Source organism: Hyperolius riggenbachi, chromosome 1, assembly GCF_040937935.1.
Source record: "Hyperolius riggenbachi isolate aHypRig1 chromosome 1, aHypRig1.pri, whole genome shotgun sequence".
NCBI lineage: Eukaryota > Metazoa > Chordata > Amphibia > Anura > Hyperoliidae > Hyperolius > Hyperolius riggenbachi.
In genome coordinates this window covers 363,212,703-363,232,185 of record NC_090646.1, presented here as the reverse complement: position 1 = coordinate 363,232,185, position 19,483 = coordinate 363,212,703, and the positions used below count along the sequence as shown (strand labels likewise).

At 45.9% G+C, this 19,483-nt stretch overlaps 1 protein-coding gene across 2 annotated transcripts in view; it reads right to left on the bottom strand.

Moving 5' to 3' along the window:
• The window catches only part of RNF38 (ring finger protein 38), a 327,125-nt gene that overhangs the window by 93,811 nt on the left and 213,831 nt on the right, over nt 1-19,483 (bottom strand). The gene's annotated exons all lie outside the window — the stretch shown is intronic.

The window sequence follows — 19,483 nt, the reverse complement described above, 5'->3', positions numbered from 1 at the left end:
TGTGTGGTGTGTCTGGGACTTGTAGCGCTGTGTGTGTGTGGTGTGTCTGGGACTTGTAGCGCTGTGTGTGCGGTGTGTCTGGGACTTGTAGCGCTGTGTGTGCGGTGTGTCTGGGACTTGTAGCGCTGTGTGTGCGGTGTGTCTGGGACTTGTAGTGCTGTGTGTGTGTGGTGTGTCTGGGACTTGTAGCGCTGTGTGTGTGGTGTGTCTGGGACTTGTAGAGCTGTGTGTGCAGTGTGTCTGGGACTTGTAGCGCTGTGTGTGTGTGGTGTGTCTGGGACTTGTAGCGCTGTGTGTGTGTGGTGTGTCTGGGACTTGTAGCGCTGTGTGTGTGTGGTGTGTCTGGGACTTGTAGCGCTGTGTGTGTGTGGTGTGTCTGGGACTTGTAGCGCTGTGTGTGTGTGGTGTGCCTGGGACTTGTAGCGCTGTGTGTGTGTGGTGTGTCTGGGACTTGTAGCGCTGTGTGTGTGGTGTGTCTGAGACTTGTAGCGCTGTGTGTGTGTGGTGTGTCTGGGACTTGTAGCGCTGTGTGTGTGGTGTGTCTGGGACTTTTAGCGCTGTGTGTGTGTGGTGTGTCTGGGACTTGTAGCGCTGTGTGTGTGTGGTGTGTCTGGGACTTGTAGCGCTGTGTGTGTGTGGTGTGTCTGGGACCTGTAGCGCTGTGTGTGTGTGGTGTGTCTGGGACTTGTAGCGCTGTGTGTGTGTGGTGTGTTTGGGACTTGTAGCGCTGTGTGTGTGTGGTGTGTCTGGGACTTGTAGCGCTGTGTGTGTGTGGTGTGTCTGGGACTTGTAGCGCTGTGTGTGTGTGGTGTGTCTGGGACTTGTAGCTCTGTGTGTATGTGGTGTGTCTGGGACTTGTAGCGCTGTGTGTGTGTGGTGTGTCTGGGACTTGTAGCGCTGTGTGTGCGGTGTGTCTGGGACTTGTAGCGCTGTGTGTGCGGTGTGTCTGGGACTTGTAGAGCTGTGTGTGCAGTGTGTCTGGGACTTGCAGCGCTGTGTGTGTGTGGTGTGTCTGGGACTTGTAGCGCTGTGTGTGTGTGGTGTGTCTGGGACTTGTAGCGCTGTGTGTGTGTGGTGTGCCTGGGACTTGTAGCGCTGTGTGTGTGTGGTGTGTCTGGGACTTGTAGCGCTGTGTGTGTGTGGTGTGTCTGGGACTTGTAGCGCTGTGTGTGTGTGGTGTGTCTGGGACTTGTAGTGCTGTGTGTGTGTGGTGTGTCTGAGACTTGTAGCGCTGTGTGTGTGTGGTGTGTCTGGGACTTGTAGCGCTGTGTGTGTGGTGTGTCTGGGACTTTTAGCGCTGTGTGTGTGTGGTGTGTCTGGGACCTGTAGCGCTGTGTGTGTTTGGTGTGTCTGGGACTTGTAGCGCTGTGTGTGTGTGGTGTGTCTGGGACTTGTAGCGCTGTGTGTGTGTGGTGTGTCTGGGACTTGTAGTGCTGTGTGTGTGTGTGGTGTGTCTGGGACTTGTAGCGCTGTGTGTGTGCGGTGTGTCTGGGACTTGTAGTGCTGTGTGTGCGGTGTGTCTGGGACTTGTAGAGCTGTGTGTGCGGTGTGTCTGGGACTTGTAGTGCTGTGTGTGTGTGGTGTGTCTGGGACTTGTAGCGCTGTGTGTGTGGTGTGTCTGGGACTTGTAGCGCTGTGTGTGTGGTGTGTCTGGGACTTGTAGAGCTGTGTGTGTGTGGTGTGTCTGGGACTTGTAGCGCTGTGTGTGTGTGTGTGTGTGTGTGTGTGTGTGTGTGTGTGTGTGTGTGGTGTGTCTGGGACCTGTAGCGCTGTGTGTGTGTGGTGTGTCTGGGACTTGTAGCGCTGTGTGTGTGTGGTGTGTCTGGGACTTGTAGTGCTGTGTGTGTGTGGTGTGTCTGGGACTTGTAGCGCTGTGTGTGCGGTGTGTCTGGGACTTGTAGAGCTGTGTGTGCGGTGTGTCTGGGACTTGTAGTGCTGTGTGTGTGTGGTGTGTCTGGGACTTGTAGCGCTGTGTGTGTGTGGTGTGTCTGGGACTTGTAGCGCTGTGTGTGTGTGGTGTGTCTGGGACTTTTAGCGCTGTGTGTGTGTGTTGTGTCTGGGACTTGTAGCGCTGTGTGTGTGTGGTGTGTCTGGGACTTGTAGCGCTGTGTGTGCGGTGTGTCTGGGACTTGTAGTGCTGTGTGTGTGGTGTGTCTGAGACTTGTAGCGCTGTGTGTGTGTGGTGTGTCTGGGACTTGTAGCGCTGTGTGTGTGGTGTGTCTGGGACTTTTAGCGCTGTGTGTGTGTGGTGTGTCTGGGACCTGTAGCGCTGTGTGTGTTTGGTGTGTCTGGGACTTGTAGCGCTGTGTGTGTGTGGTGTGTCTGAGACTTGTAGCGCTGTGTGTGTGTGGTGTGTCTGGGACTTGTAGTGCTGTGTGTGTGTGTGGTGTGTCTGGGACTTGTAGCGCTGTGTGTGTGCGGTGTGTCTGGGACTTGTAGTGCTGTGTGTGTGTGTGGTGTGTCTGGGACTTGTAGCGCTGTGTGTGTGTGGTGTGTCTGGGACTTGTAGAGCTGTGTGTGTGTGGTGTGTCTGGGACTTGTAGCGCTGTGTGTGTGTGGTGTGTCTGGGACTTGTAGCGCTGTGTGTGCGGTGTGTCTGGGACTTGTAGAGCTGTGTGTGCAGTGTGTCTGGGACTTGCAGCGCTGTGTGTGTGTGGTGTGTCTGGGACTTGTAGCGCTGTGTGTGTGTGTGGTGTGCCTGGGACTTGTAGCGCTGTGTGTGTGTGGTGTGCCTGGGACTTGTAGCGCTGTGTGTGTGTGGTGTGTCTGGGACTTGTAGCGCTGTGTGTGTGTGGTGTGTCTGGGACTTGTAGCGCTGTGTGTGCGGTGTGTCTGGGACTTGTAGCGCTGTGTGTGTGGTGTGTCTGAGACTTGTAGCGCTGTGTGTGTGTGGTGTGTCTGGGACTTGTAGCGCTGTGTGTGTGGTGTGTCTGGGACTTTTAGCGCTGTGTGTGTGTGGTGTGTCTGGGACCTGTAGCGCTGTGTGTGTTTGGTGTGTCTGGGACTTGTAGCGCTGTGTGTGTGTGGTGTGTCTGGGACTTGTAGCGCTGTGTGTGTGTGGTGTGTCTGGGACTTGTAGTGCTGTGTGTGTGTGTGGTGTGTCTGGGACTTGTAGCGCTGTGTGTGTGCGGTGTGTCTGGGACTTGTAGTGCTGTGTGTGTGTGTGGTGTGTCTGGGACTTGTAGCGCTGTGTGTGTGTGGTGTGTCTGGGACTTGTAGAGCTGTGTGTGTGTGGTGTGTCTGGGACTTGTAGCGCTGTGTGTGTGTGGTGTGTCTGGGACCTGTAGCGCTGTGTGTGTGTGGTGTGTCTGGGACTTGTAGCGCAGTGTGTGTGTGGTGTGTCTGGGACTTGTAGTGCTGTGTGTGTGTGTGGTGTGTCTGGGACTTGTAGCGCTGTGTGTGTGCGGTGTGTCTGGGACTTGTAGTGCTGTGTGTGTGTGTGGTGTGTCTGGGACTTGTAGCGCTGTGTGTGTGTGGTGTGTCTGGGACTTGTAGAGCTGTGTGTGTGTGGTGTGTCTGGGACTTGTAGCGCTGTGTGTGTGTGGTGTGTCTGGGACTTGTAGCGCTGTGTGTGCGGTGTGTCTGGGACTTGTAGAGCTGTGTGTGCAGTGTGTCTGGGACTTGCAGCGCTGTGTGTGTGTGGTGTGTCTGGGACTTGTAGCGCTGTGTGTGTGTGTGGTGTGCCTGGGACTTGTAGCGCTGTGTGTGTGTGGTGTGCCTGGGACTTGTAGCGCTGTGTGTGTGTGGTGTGTCTGGGACTTGTAGCGCTGTGTGTGTGTGGTGTGTCTGGGACTTGTAGCGCTGTGTGTGCGGTGTGTCTGGGACTTGTAGCGCTGTGTGTGTGGTGTGTCTGAGACTTGTAGCGCTGTGTGTGTGTGGTGTGTCTGGGACTTGTAGCGCTGTGTGTGTGGTGTGTCTGGGACTTTTAGCGCTGTGTGTGTGTGGTGTGTCTGGGACCTGTAGCGCTGTGTGTGTTTGGTGTGTCTGGGACTTGTAGCGCTGTGTGTGTGTGGTGTGTCTGGGACTTGTAGCGCTGTGTGTGTGTGGTGTGTCTGGGACTTGTAGTGCTGTGTGTGTGTGTGGTGTGTCTGGGACTTGTAGCGCTGTGTGTGTGCGGTGTGTCTGGGACTTGTAGTGCTGTGTGTGTGTGTGGTGTGTCTGGGACTTGTAGCGCTGTGTGTGTGTGGTGTGTCTGGGACTTGTAGAGCTGTGTGTGTGTGGTGTGTCTGGGACTTGTAGCGCTGTGTGTGTGTGGTGTGTCTGGGACCTGTAGCGCTGTGTGTGTGTGGTGTGTCTGGGACTTGTAGCGCAGTGTGTGTGTGGTGTGTCTGGGACTTGTAGTGCTGTGTGTGTGTGTTGTGTCTGGGACTTGTAGAGCTGTGTGTGTGGTGTGTCTGGGACTTGTAGCGCTGTGTGTGCGGTGTGTCTGGGACTTGTAGCGCTGTGTGTGTGTGGTGTGTCTGGGACTTGTAGCGCTGTGTGTGTGTGGTGTGTCTGGGACTTTTAGCGCTGTGTGTGTGTGGTGTGTCTGGGACTTGTAGCACTGTGTGTGTGTGGTGTGTCTGGGACTTGTAGAGCTGTGTGTGTGTGGTGTGTCTGGGACTTGTAGAGCTGTGTGTGTGTGGTGTGTCTGGGACTTGTAGCGCTGTGTGTGTGTGGTGTGTCTGGGACTTGTAGCGCTGTGTGTGTGTGGTGTGTCTGGGACTTGTAGCGCTGTGTGTGTGTGTGGTGTGTCTGGGACTTGTAGCGCTGTGTGTGTGTGTGGTGTGTCTGGGACTTTTAGCGCTGTGTGTGTGTGGTGTGTCTGGGACTTGTAGCGCTGTGTGTATGTGGTGTGTCTGGGACTTGTAGTGCTGTGTGTGTGCGGAGTTTTTGGGACTTGTAGTATACTGGGGACATACACACCTGGCTACATATACTGGGGACACCTATAGGCCTGGTTGCTTCCACTGGGGACACTTATAGACCTGGTTACCTATACTGAGGGCACCTATTTTGGGGAACTGCTACCACATTAACTGTATTTTTGGGGAACTGCTGCTGCCAGATTAGGTGTATTTTGGGGAACAGCTGCCAGATTATATGTATGTTGGGGGAACCACTGCTGCCAGATTGTCTCTTTTGGGGGAACTATTGCCATATTATCTGTATTTTGGAGGAACCTCTGCCAAATTACTTGCATTTTTGGTGAAATGCTGTCAGATTACATGTGTTTTGAAGGGGAAACACTATGGCAGAGCTCAAACTTCTCTGGCAGACCTTTTACACCACTGCTAAGGTCATGTATATTTGGCCCCACCCATTACCACGCCCACAATCTGTTGTGTGACCACTCCCCTTTTGTGTCCGTCCCTTAATAGTCTTGTGTCCGTCGCATTAATAGTCTGTGTCCCCGGGCGCTGAAAGCCCTAGCTACGCCTCTGCTCGAGTGGCGAAGTAAATAAACAGATATGCATATCTACGCCCCTGGTCTGCTAGTGAAATTTTCAGGGGCATAGATATGCGCACCAGTAGTAAGGAAGCGGTTAATGCTAGTAAACAGTGATAGTTTACTAACAGGTGCTATAATCAGGAGTTGGGCAGCTGAATGGATTCAGAATGGGCAGTTGTTCTTCCTGTGCCTGCATCCTAATTTTGCTTAGTAGCAATGCTATGGCACAGTGTGTCTGGTATAGTCACACCCACCTGTGCTTAGAAGTCATCCATGAGTGTATGCTGTAATCAAGATACACACTTTAATCAATATTTTAAAACTACATTTTTGAAAACTTCATGAGCAGGCGCTAAAGAAAAGTATACAGATCTATAAGTAAAGCAGCCAACTTTCACAATACATATAATAATACCATCAAAGTTACTGTGCTGCATCAACCTACTTAACATTGTGCTGAACAATTAGTGATAAAGATGTAGATCTCTTCCACCATTGACATATAAAAAATAATTTTAAGCCTACTACATTTGCAGATGTTCTGCTATGTAAATGCCAAGCGCAGCTATCAATCACACTTGCCATACAAAATGATTCTGCTAACTGGAAAATAAACCCATGGTTCTCCCATCTAATTTTATTTGTACGCAGTAAAATCCAATGTGGCATTGCAACGCGGCTCAGTCTATCTACCCCTATCATAAATCTATAGCAAATCAAGTAACCTCTTATACCAGCACATGTCTAAACAGATGGAATAGCATATTTGTATTTCTGAGAGGTCAAGGGAAAACAATGCAGCCCCAGAGGTTGCTTCTGTTCCACTAGCAAATATAGCATATGCTGGACCTGGCTTATATACTCTAGGCTGATCACATACTGCTGTGTGTTTATAGCTCTATTGAATTCACATAATACCAGAATCACTGCGTTAGAAAAGTGCTTATGAACCACCTCTTTTTAACCACCTTAGCGTTACGGACGAGCTTAGCGTGTCCATCACCGCCGCGGTGGATATCTCAGCCCCTGGTGGGTCTTTTTTTACAATTTTTTTTCAAACATGCAGCTAGCACTTTGCTAGCTGCATGTTTAAATCGATCGCTGCCGCTCGCCGCCAATCCGCCGCTACGCGCCACGAAAGAGGGCCCCTGCAGACCTTCAGTGCAGCCTGGCCAATAACAGCCAGGCTGCGCTATGGGGTGGGTCGGGACTCCCCCTGACGTCATGACGTCGATGACATCATTCCGATCGTCGCCATGGCGACGAGGGAAGCCCTAACAGGAAATGTCGTTCAGAGTGGGATTTCCCGTTGGGAATGATTGCCGGCAGCGATCGGAGGGGTGGGTGGGATTACGCAGGGAGGGGGGAATCATGTAGCTAGCGCTAGGCTAGCTACATGATAAAAAAAAAGAAATAGATTAAAAAAAACCACTCGCGGCCGAGCGCCACAAAAGATCAAAACGCCAGGGTGGTTAATGATACATTGTCATAACTTTCTACATTTTTTGTGAAACCACCAGTGGATGCAAAGGTTATTGAATTCTTCCAATTAAAAAATGGCAATAGTTTGTGTGTCTCAAGCAAAACCAACTCACTCAAAAACCATGCCATCATAACAAAAAATGGTATTCACATAGCGCAGAGTGGTTTGGGTTGAAAATAGTTTATAAAAAGACACTTCAAAACACTCAATGAGTCATAATTATTCAAAAGTAGAAACACATTAAAACATTATTATGGTATATACCTATTTTAATTGTAAAGTGGATCTGGTTGTCAGTATCAGCTCAGTAACAAAATTAGCAACGCGTAGTTCAAAAATCATTAAGGTACCAATAGCCTATAAGGTTCAGATGTTTCAGTTCCAGCCAAAAAATAAATGCAATTGTGACGTAGGCCAGGATAAGCCAAGCACAATGTCCCAACGAGAAAGAAAATGATTTTCTAGATGTAAGCCAGGAGTAAATAGATACAAGCTTGCACAACGATGGCAATGATAAAACTACAAAATACACAGATGATAGCAAGATAAAATTCTCCAATGTATAGCGATAGATCTCTTGGTTAAATCAGTAATGCTGGGTACACACGATGCAATTTTCTGACAGATTTATTTTTAACATGTCCAATCTGATTTTCGACCAATTTTTCGATCAATTTTCCGTTCACTTCTATGAAAAAGCGTTCAAAAAAATCTATCAGAAATCAGATTGGACATATTGGAAGTAACTTATTTGACAGTAAATCTGTCAAAAAATTGCATAGCGTGTACCTAGCATAAGGCAAACAGTACCTCCCTGAAAGCAATGATACTGATGCAGAGCAAATGTTGTTGCTGCCACAAATCAGTTATACTTGTAGTTCAATGGACATCATCAATGGTGGATGGATAAACCATATTCAAAGTGCTGTAAGTTGTTTCCAACATGGTTAGCAAAGTGGGCATATACATCCATAGGAGTAATAGGTTATACCAGTTCAATATGAGTGATTAATGAGATGAAAAAGTTTATAGCTTGCACACTCTTGTGGCGGCTGGTATGGGTCCCCGCAGTTTCCAAAGGAAGCGTGATGGTAAAGGCCACCAAAATGGGATGCACAAGGAGCAAGCTGGAAGGTGAGCCGAATATGGTGTCACTGAGTTGAAGGTAAACATGCTGACTGATTTGCCGGATGTTCCGGCTCCTCAGGACTCCTCAGGACCACCAAAACTGCATACTGAGCTTCCCCGGACTCATGGCGCCTGAGCTAGAAAGACGTCAGCCTCGTCATCAATTGGGCATGGCTTCTGCGTTCCAACCAGTCCTTTGGATCTGGAAATCAACACTTGAGGCGCATGCCCAATGTGCATAACCTGGCAACAAGCGGGATACACAGAGGGCAAGAACTTGCTAAAGCTCTACAGAGAACACAAAGCCATTTCTATGATTTTCATTTTGATTTTGATTTTCTGGTCTTTGTACTTTGATTCTTTGAGTCTTCACGCTGCGATTTGCATTTTTGTGCCTAGTTTCTATGCAATTTTTCAGAATGTAATTCTTCTGTGCATTCCAATTAATTTAATTTACATGAGAATGTTTTTCATTAAATTCAAATTCGCATGGGATTTTCACAAAACAAATGAGATTTTTCTGTGTTTCCATTGACATACACTAACTGCAGCCATTTAACAATCACTTAGGCAGGGGTCACACTTACCGGCTTTCGTACGCGTTTTCTGCACAGAAAAACTGACTTCAACTGAGAACTCATGTTAATCATTAAAGGGATACTGTAGGGGGGTCGGGGGAAAATGAGCTGAACTTACCCAGGGCTTCTAATGGTCCCCCGCAGATATCCTGTGTTGGCGCAGCCACTCACCGATGCTCCGGCCCCGCCTCCAGTTCACTTCTGGAATTTCTGACTTTAAAGTCAGAAAACCACTGCGCCTGCGTTGCCGTGTCCTCGCTCCCGCCGATGTCACCAGGAGTGTATAGCAGAAGCCCAGTATGGTCTGTGCCTGTGCAGTACGCTCCTGGTGACATCAGCGGGATCGAGGACACGGCAACGCAAGCACAGTGGTTTTCTGACTGTAAAGTCAGAAATTCCAGAAGTGAACTGGAGGCGGGGCCAGAGCATCGGTGAGTGGCTGCGCGGGCACAGGATGTCTGTGGGGGACCATTAGAAGCCCTGGGTAAGTTCAACTCATTTTCCCCCGACCCCCCTACAGTATCCCTTTAAGCAAGGTCACACTTTAATGCAGATTTCGCATGCAGAAAAAAAAAACTGACATCTTGCGCAATTTATCAGTTTTCTCTATAAATTACATTAGCTGCTGTAAGACAGGGGTCACACTTGTCTTTCAGTTTTCTGCAAAGTGTAGAAAACTGAAAGACAAGTGTGACCCGTGCCTTAAATTTAGCAAAATGCAAGAAATATACTGGTCAAATGTGATGCCATTGAAATACATTAGGGGCTTGATTCAGTATGCGGTGCTAACCTACTTAGCACGTCTAAAGTCTTTAGGCGCACTAACCAGGGTGCTAAGTAGGTTAGCACCAGTTTTCTCAATCAGATCGCGCGCTAAGTACCGCACGCAAAATCCTATGCGCGCGCTAAGTCCCATAGGCTTTAATGGGCACTTCGCGCGGAGCGCCCTGCGCTCTGTGCAGTGCGCGCGTAAAGTTTAACGCGCATAAAGTTTTGCGCGCGAAAAGCTCGTTTAGACATGCTAAGGGGGTTTTCACAGGCGTGCTAGCAGTTAGCACCGCTTTGTGAATCAAGCCCTAGATGTGTTATCAACTTTATGAACCTTGCAGTTTGTTCATATCTATTATATATAAATGTATGCAAAGAAACTAGATCCAAGAGAAGTCATGAAATGTTCATCAATTCAGTATTTAGAAATGTTTGTAATAGATTAGAGGCTCATTCGCCTAGAAACAAGAGATTGTAATCTGCACACGTTTTAATGTGAAGATTAAGTGACCTATTTTTCCATGAATTACTAAACAAACATATAAACTAGCATCTTTTATATTGTCGGAAGCAGCAGGCAGTTTGCCTTTGTGGCGTCATCCTTCCAACACGGGATGCCAGGAATATAGCGAGTCATCACAATCAGTTTCACTTTTGAGAAGGCATATACCTAGTGTAGTCATATAGTGAGTGAGTCACAATCGCAGTCATTTTCACATACTAATCTAAATAGAAACAGAAGCCTCTTGTGCTGGTGATGTGATGATGCCGGTAACTAGGAAAAAGTCAGACAACAGGAATGTGATGCAAATCGCACTGAGCTGTGGCAACTAATAATGCAGAAACTTCTGTGATCATAATGCAGAAGTCTCATAATGCAGCGGTCTCCATTGTTTTTACTGGTATTCTCTAGTGGCTAAAGCTAAATAAACAAAACTACATACACACTTCAGATTTTTGGCATAAATTATTTGTCTTGGTAATTTTTGCGGAAATTCTAAACTGTACTGGTGTCTACTGACATTGCTGTCTGCCTCTTTAGCAGTCCACTAGGATGGATTGTCCTCCCCCAAAGTTTTGTGTTTTTTTTGGTCAAAGGAAGTTGTTGTGTGATGTCACTTGTGAATCTGCTCCCCTGCTGAACAGCTACATCAGAACAACGACAATTTCAGGTGACATATCTTTAAAATGTGTCTAGATGGGTATGGAAAAATCTTCATAAAATTGTCTGGTTACATGATCCCAGTTCTGCTCTTTATTCAAGTTATTATCCAGAAAGAGGGACCATGTGTGCAGCTAAAGGCAATCCCTGCATCTGCTGAAGTCTTGGAATGGGGTGGGATTTTCAGCTGCTGTATACCTTAAGTTACAACACTGGTCTCTGAGTCCTGTTGCTAAAATCTGACTATAAAAACACCTACTGCTCTCCATATACTCAACTCCCATCATGCTTTGTAATGCATTTAAAGCAAATCTGACACCATCACAGTAAATTCAGCACCTGTTATCTACTGGTGTCAAACAACTAGAGGTTTGGAGAAGTGACAGTTGCAATACTGGAGGGGTCCAATCTACACGATACAATTCTTTGTACGATTCAAATACGATTCTATTTATGATCCGATTAAATCCGACATGTCCGATTGGGATTCGATTCTATTCAATTCGATTTGCCATTGCAAAACAATGGCAAATCGAATTGAATCAAATCGAATCCCAATCGGACATGTCGGATTTAATTGGATCGTAAATAGAATCGTAATCGAATCGTACAAAGAATCGTATCGTGTAGATTGGGCTTTAAAGGACCACGATCATGAAAATCGTAAACATTTTAAATAACGTAAACACATACAAATAAGAAGTAAGTTTCTTTCAGAGTAAAATGAGACATAAATGACTTTTCTCCTATGTTGCTATCACAGTAGGTAGTAGAAATCTGACAGAAATGACAGGTTTTGGACTAGACACATCTGATTTTTACTACAAACAACAATATTTGACCTTATTAGAAACCTAATAAAACATAACTTTTACTTCATGTTTATTAAAATCGTACAATATATAATATTTTCATTAATTTCTAATTTTCCATAGCTGACTTTGCTTGAGAGAACATCTCTCATTTGTTATTTTCCTTGACAATGTTGTTGTAAATAGCTGTATGTTTCTACTATAATGCACTTTGCACCCTAGCACTTTATCTATATATGCCCTGACGACGGCTCTATTTCTATGAGCCGAAACATGTCGGTTTTGGTGGGGGTTTTATTCTTTATTTAGGTAGGAATTACTCAGCAAAATTAGTGTTTGGCTGAAGGCAGCAACCCTAGGTGGCTAATTAATACATAATGCCCTCTGGGGTAAAGATTAATTTAACTGCCCAGCGAAACATTTGAAAAATTGGTAAAAAGGAAAATTAGAAAATAATGAAAATATTATATTCTGTACAATTTTAATAAACATGAAGTAAAAGTTATGTTTTATTAGGTTTCTAATAAGGTCAAATATTGTTGTTTGTAGGTTTTGGACTAGCCCAGCTCCATATTGGGGATTCTCAGGGTTTTATTTTTAAAAGCCCTTAGTGAATGGCAGTTGCTCTGCCCAACTACCAAAACTGTGCAAACAGGTAGGTAGCGGTCTTTATATAAATCCCTTTTAAGGGATTGTTACTTTAGAAATAATATAGGCCATGTGGAGAATCCCCCATGAAGAGATGGACTAGTCCAAAACCTGTCTGTTCTGTCAGATTTCTACTGCTTACTGTAAGTGACAGCAAAATAGGAGAAAAATAATTTATGGCTCATTTTACTCTGCAAGAAGCATACTTCTTATTTGTATGTGTTTACATGTATTTTAAATTTTACAATTTTCGCGATAGTGGTCCTATTAAGGTGCCTATTAACAGTACAAGTTCCCAAACAATACAAACATTAATGGTGCCAATCGACAAGAAGTCGTTCTATCGTTCCAAATTTCAGAACAATTATTTTGATCTAATTTGATTGCTTATCATTTTACCCCCTGTTAGTGGGCCCGAATGATTGACCATCTGATCTGATCAAAAAGAAAAATGGCAGATGTATACTGTATTAAATATACTGTATATTGCTCATTACTGTCTTTCCCCGAAAATAGGACCTCCCCCAAAAATAAGACCCGGCTTATATTTCAAGCATGCTCGAAATATAAGCCATCCCCTGAAAATAGGATCTAGCTGCACACAGGGCAATGGGCGGTCTACCGACAAAAGTTGGGGTAACACCTGCGGTTCCCCAAACCCCCCACCCCTGCGCCGCCGCTACTGGGGCTGATTTACCTCCCCTGTTCCTGGCCCCCTCCCCCGGAAAGTCGAATCCCCCTGTGGGCTGCGGCTATCGCTGTGCATAATTCAGCTCTTAGATCATCGGTGAAGGCAGCTAAACTTGAACAGTAAAAGAGCCCGTATACAGGAAGTGGTCTCTGTTTACATCCTGTATAGGGTGGTGCTGTTACTGTACAACTTTAGCTGCCTTCACCGCTGATCTAAGAGTTGAATTATGCAGCACAGCGTCAGCCACAGGGACACCAGACTTTCTGGAGGAGGGGGCCAGGAGCAGGGGAGGTAAATCAGCGGCAGCAGCACTGCCTAATCTGCCTACGTACATTGGCTATATACTAGGGGATATGACTATATACTTGGAGGGAGGGGAATCTGGCTGGGGGTATATGACAATGTACTAGGGGGAATCTGGCTACATACTGGGGGATCTGGCAATATACTAAAGGGGGATCTGGCTACCCCCACAAATATAAGACCTCCCCGAAAAGCCCTAGCACATATTTTGAATGAAAAATTAATATAAGAAAGTGTTTTATTTTCAGGGAAACACGGTAGTTGGTATGCCTGATCTCCAAGCGGCATAATGGCACAACCTGTACATGACCCATTTTCAGACTAGGCAGAGCCGAATGGCCTCCTTGGCCAAGTCAAATGTGTATGAGGCTTTAGGTTCAAGATATTCTTCACTGCAGCTACTGTCCCATTCCCAACCCTCCTTGTGGCTTCAGTTGATATTGTTGACATGACGTATGACTCCTTTCCCCTTCCATGGTCCAGTTTTGGTAAAAATGTCACTCTGAGCTGGCCGTGATGAGAAGGAGCTCTATGTGGGGACTTTCATCGACAATGAGGAATACATTAACAGCCTACCAAATGCAGGCCTCGTCAGATGTTATGTGTATAAAAAAGGCAATATGTAAAAAATAAAAAAAAAATCCCCTTTTAATATGCAAACATTCTCTTCTACAATATCTTTGGTTACACCACATATCAAAAATGATTATACCTTCTCCTCTCTTTAGGTTTCTATAATCTAAACAGATCAATCGAAACTAAAAGACCTGCTGGTATGTGTTAACAGCTAAAGTTTTACTGTTCCAGTAAGAAGTCCTAAGTAGCTCCATTGTTTGCAGAAGACCAGTGATAAATTCACTCACTAACATTCTTGTCTTACGTTAGCCTTTACTGGTAAAGCCCCCAGCTGCTTTCCCTCTTGCATATTTACGTCAAGGCTTCAAGAAAGCCTGGCAACAACTTATTATAGAAACTAGAAATATGCTTTGTACAGAAGAAAAGTCAATTTACAGCAAGTGTAAAGCTGGCAAACTCTTGTGCAGACCGTACTAGGCGAAGCCGGAAAAAAAGGTGCCGCAGGCTCCTTGGATAGAACGGCGGCGCCATAGGTGCCCATTATAAAATCCACGATTAGCGACAATGTGGGGAAATTTGAGCACACAGAGGTGCCAAATAAAATACCGGGCACCAAGTCACCCACTATGCAAAGCACTCAAATTTCCTCACATTTCCGGAAAATGTAGGCGCCACCTACTTAGGTATCAGGTAAGGGTTAGGTATCATTAGATGGAGGCTTAATTACATTGACAAACCATCCCCTCCCCACTCCCCCAGTCACAGAGCATTTACTGGAAGCAGCTTTCTTGCATTATAATGTAATAACCAGTTTAAATCAGTAAGTTTTGCGGTCAGGAAAATACAGTTAAGGTACATACACACATTCAATTTCTGTTGCCTGCAGGGATTAGAACTTGGCCCCTTGGGTGGCAGTTTGGGGTCCAAAGCTGTACAGACGTGTCACTAGCCTCCAAGCTAGTGATGCGTACTGTTGCTGTGGCGCACGTCGGATCAGGCAAAGTGAGTAGGAAAACAATGCCTTTGGCTTGCACTCAGCCGAAACGATCTGCCAGGCAGACTACTAGCAGACACATTGTAGGGTGTGGAGAGCCACCGTACACATGATAGATTCCCAACCGGCCGCCTCAGCTGAGGACCAACTAGTGTGTGTACAAGGCTTTAGTGTAACTTGCACAAAGCAGCTCACAGCTAAAATCAAGTGCTCTCATGAGATAAGCCTATTAACTTTTTGAGACACTTCAAAAATGTGTTCTAAAGCTAGATTAAACTCAGCCAGAGTGACCAATAGAGACCACCTCAGGTCACAATCCAGCAGGTATTTAGCATATTCACAGCACCCCATCAGTACACAACTCAGCTCTGAAATGTAGCCACAGTCCTGATAACCTCCAGTTGACAGTCTTCATACAGTGGGTTGCAAAAGTATTCGCCCCCCTTGAAGTTTTCCACATTTTGTCACATTACTGCCACAAACATGCACCAATTTTATTGGAATTCCACTTGAAAGACCAATACAAAGTGGTGTACATGTGAGAAGTGGATCGAAAATCATACATCATTCCAAACATTTTTTACAAACAAATAACTGCAAAGTGGGGTGTGCCCCCTGAGTCAATACTTTGTTGAACCACCTTTTGCTGCAATTACAGCTGCCAGTCTTTTAGGGTATGTCTCTACCAGCTTTGCACATCTAGAGACTGAAATCCTTGCCCATTCTTCTTTGCAAAACAGCTCCAGCTCAGTCAGATTAGATGGACAGCGTTTGTGAACAGCAGTTTTCAGATCTTGCCACAGATTCTCAATTGGATTTACATCTGGACTTTGACTGGGCCATTCTAACACATAGATATGTTTTGTTTTAAACCATTCCATTGTTGCCCTGGCTTTATGTTTAGGGTCATTGTCCTGCTAGAAGGTGAACCTCCGCCCCAGTCTCAAGTCTTTTGCAGTCTCCAAGAGGTTTTCTTCCAAGTTTGCCCTGTATTTGGCTCCATCCATCTTCCCACCAACTCTCACCAGCTTCCCTGTCCCTGCTGAAGAGAAGCACCCCCAGAGCATGATGCTGCCACCACCATATTTGACAGTGGGGATGGTTTTCAGAGTGATGTGCAATGTTAGTTTTCCGCCACACATAGCGTTTTGCATTTTGGCCAAAAAGTTCCATTTTGGTCTCACCTGACCAGAGCACCTTCTTCCACCTGGTTGCTGTGTCCCCCACATGGCTTATGGCAAACTGCAAACGGGACTTCTTATGCTTTCTGTTATTATTATTATTATTTAGTATTTATATAGCGCCGACATATTACGCAGCGCTGTACAGTGTATATATATATATCTTGTCACTAACTGTCCCTCAAAGGAGCTCACAATCTAATCCCTACCATTGCCATATGTCTATATTATGTAGTGTAAGTACTGTAGTCTAGGGCCAATTTTTTTTTTTTAGGGGGAGCCAATTAACTTATCCGTATGTTTTTGGAATGTGGGAGGAAACCGGAGTGCCCGGAGGAAACCCACGCAGACACGGAGAGAACATACAAACTCTTTGCAGATAGTGCCCTGGCTGGGATTCGAACCAGGGACCCAGTGCTGCAAGGCGAGAGAGCTAACCACTACGCCACCGTGCTGCCCTGTTAACAATGCCTTTCTTCTTGCCACTCTTCCATAAAGGCCAACTTTGTACAGTGCATGACTAATAGTTGTCCTATGGACAGAGTCTCCCACCTGAGCTGTAGATCTCTGCAGCTCGTCCAGAGTCACCATGGGCCTCTTGACTGCATTTCTGATCAGCGCTCTCCTTGTTCGGCCTGTGAGTTTAGGTGGATGGCCTTGTCTTGGTAGGTTTACAGTTGTGCCATAGTCCTTCCATTACTGAATGATGCTTGAACAGTGCTCCGTGGGATGTTCAAGGCTTTGGAAATCTTTTTGTAGCCTAAGCCTGCTTTAAATTTCTCAATAACTTTATCCCTGATCTGTCTTGTGTGTTCTTTGGACTTCACTGTGTTGTTGCTCCCAATATTCTCTTAGACAACCTCTGAGGCCCTCACAGAGCAGCTGTATTTGTACTGACATTACACACAGGTGCACTCTATTTAGTCATTAGCACTCATCAGGCAATTTCTATGGGCAACTGACTGCACTCAGATCAAAGGGGGCCGAATAATTATGCACACACCACTTTGCAGTTATTTATTTGTAAAAAATGTTTGGAATCATGTATGATTTTCGTTCCACTTCTCATGTGTACACCACTTTGTGTTGGTCTTTCATGTGGCATTCCAATAACATTGATTAAAGTTTGTGGCAGTAATATGACTGTCACGGACGGTTGCGGGGCCGCAGGCGCGTCCTGTAACCGCCCGTGAAGAAAAGCGATCGCACTCGATTCTCTGCATCGATTGCGCTTCTAATCGATACAATCTGGGTTGAGTGTGTAGGGGCAGCTGAAGTCTTTTCCCAGCAGAGAGGTAGCACCAGCCCAACTGCTGGATGGCTCTTTTGATATGCTAATGAGCCTGGGCCCAGAGAGTCCCTGGCTTCAAGCTGTGCTGATGGCCCATCCATCAGGTATAGACCATGACAGAAGCAATCTAGTTGGGAGAAAAGCCAGACCCTCCGGCTCCCTCCCAGCAGGGGAGCTGACACCTAGCTAGCTGCCCCAAACTTCAAAGAGCCTTTGCCTGGGAATGACCTGCTATCAATCCCAAATGTAGATCATATTCCATAAACGGCTATATGTATCATATTTTCTGTGTTGCCAGGCTGGCAGACCCTCCAAACTAACAGAGCATGTAGGGCCCGGTCTGGCGTTGGTTCTGAGAACATTTCAGAACCTTCTGAGGTAAAGACTGCCCGTTAGGCAGTTCAACAGTGCCCTAATGATACCACAGGGGTCCCACCCCTCATGTTTGGTATCAGGCTGCTGGGTACATCGAGGCAGACCTGAAAATATTAGTAAATCTGCCCTGACCTGTACGGTTCTGTGAGATAGAGCCCATATATGGTTAAGGCATGATTTCTGGTCCCCCAGGACAAGGGGAGGACTCATCTCATGTTCTAAGGGGGTGTGTGGGCCCGCCCTCACTCCCTCCTACTGAATCAGGGGCATAAGAATGGCAGAGGAGCCAAACTCAGTGTCCTCCACCCTGAAAACATCTTGAACTCATCGGTGCCAGCTTGAGGATATGCTGGCATCCACCTGGTCTGAACTCTGAACTTTGATTGAAACCCAGAACTCTGATTTTTCCCACAAAAAGGACATCTTTCCAGGAACTAAGTATTTTTCTCCCTTCTTTTATTTTTTATACTGGCTATTACTGTTTTAATAATTGTTGATTTTAATAATTGTCTGTATATATTAATTATTTATATTGCGTGAATAAACAACTTTCTCCAAGTCATTCACTGTCCGCTACCCTGCTTATCAGCACACACAGAACTGATCCCGGGTCTCTGAAGATACGCTACTGTTTGTTTGTTGTTGGCTAGACAGAATACCGTGTGTTTAACCGTTTTATTCGCAGGACTAGTCAGTCAGTAAATCGGGTCCACTGGCCCATACCAGTGGTGGTGGCAGATACCGTGGAATCGTGTGTACGTTGTAATTACCCGTGTCTCACAGGCCCCCTTCTGGGTTGTCTGCGGCTAATTCTTAACGGTTCCTGCGCATTGACTGCGACCAGAGTTCGCACGATCTGTGCGCTGGCACCGTTTAGAAGGCTAAGTGCGGTCAGACCACTAGGGCTCCTGTGACAATGACAAAATGTGGAAAACTTCAAGGGGAGCGAATATTTTTGCAACCCACTGTATGTGTCTACAAGGCTTAAGAATGTTCAATATTTGGCTAATATACTGGAGCAGAGGGAAAATTTTACTGTACACAGTTCCACTTTAAAGCAGATCCGAGATAAAAAACTAACTATAACAAGTAACTTGTCTATATATGTTATCTAAAGTTTAGATAGTTTCCACAGCATATCTAGCTGAATGAGGGCAGCCATGTTCTGTTTGTCACATTGTCACAGACTGAGGGCTACAGATACTATTAGCTTGCCTGTGTGTAAATTCACTCTCCTGTACTCTTCCCTCCTCCCCTCTGCCTCTGAAATCAATGGCTAGTAACCCTAGTAACCTCCTCCTCCTCCTGCCCAGACTGTGCTCCCATAAGCCCTTGCTACAGTGCCAAGGCACAAAAGGAGTACTAAAACAAAACATAAAAAAGTATTTGGCTTGAGGAATGCCCTATAAACTATATGAAAGGAACACAATTATGCAATGAGTAAAAGTTTATCTCGGATCCACTTTAACATTAGAACAGCAAAGAGCTGTGTGTACACAAAACACTGCAGATGACAAGGTCTCATGCTACAGATGTTTGTAAACACAACTGGACTTCCTTACAGGTGTAAAACAAGAACTACAGTATGTTTTCCAGGCTATTTTGAAAGCTTTATGTAAAGATTTAATAGTACAAGTGCCCGATAACAATAGTTCTGATAAGATGATTGGTCAGCCGAGAATAAAGTAAAATGCAGAATTTCCCAAAAAGTCTCTTTAAACAAGTTAGCTACTTCCAATATTGTATTGTTAATGCTCCAGACAGTGAGTCATGTTTTAATACAGTGAGGCCACACAAGAGAGGTCCTAGTCTTTCATTTCCTACTGATCTCACTCACTATGAATTCAGCACACTTGTGAATCAAGTTAAAAGCAGTTCCCATGTTCTCTTCTCCACAAAGCAGACAGCTTTTTTTATTATTATTTTTACAGTGTTGTCCAGAGACTAGAGAGGCTAGGCTTAGCTGATGTGAGGAATGCTGCTGTCTGTGTCTACTATACAGGAAATAGGGCTTAACTCTACGAACACTAGCAAGGACCCTGCAGCTTCTGGAGCTGCTTGT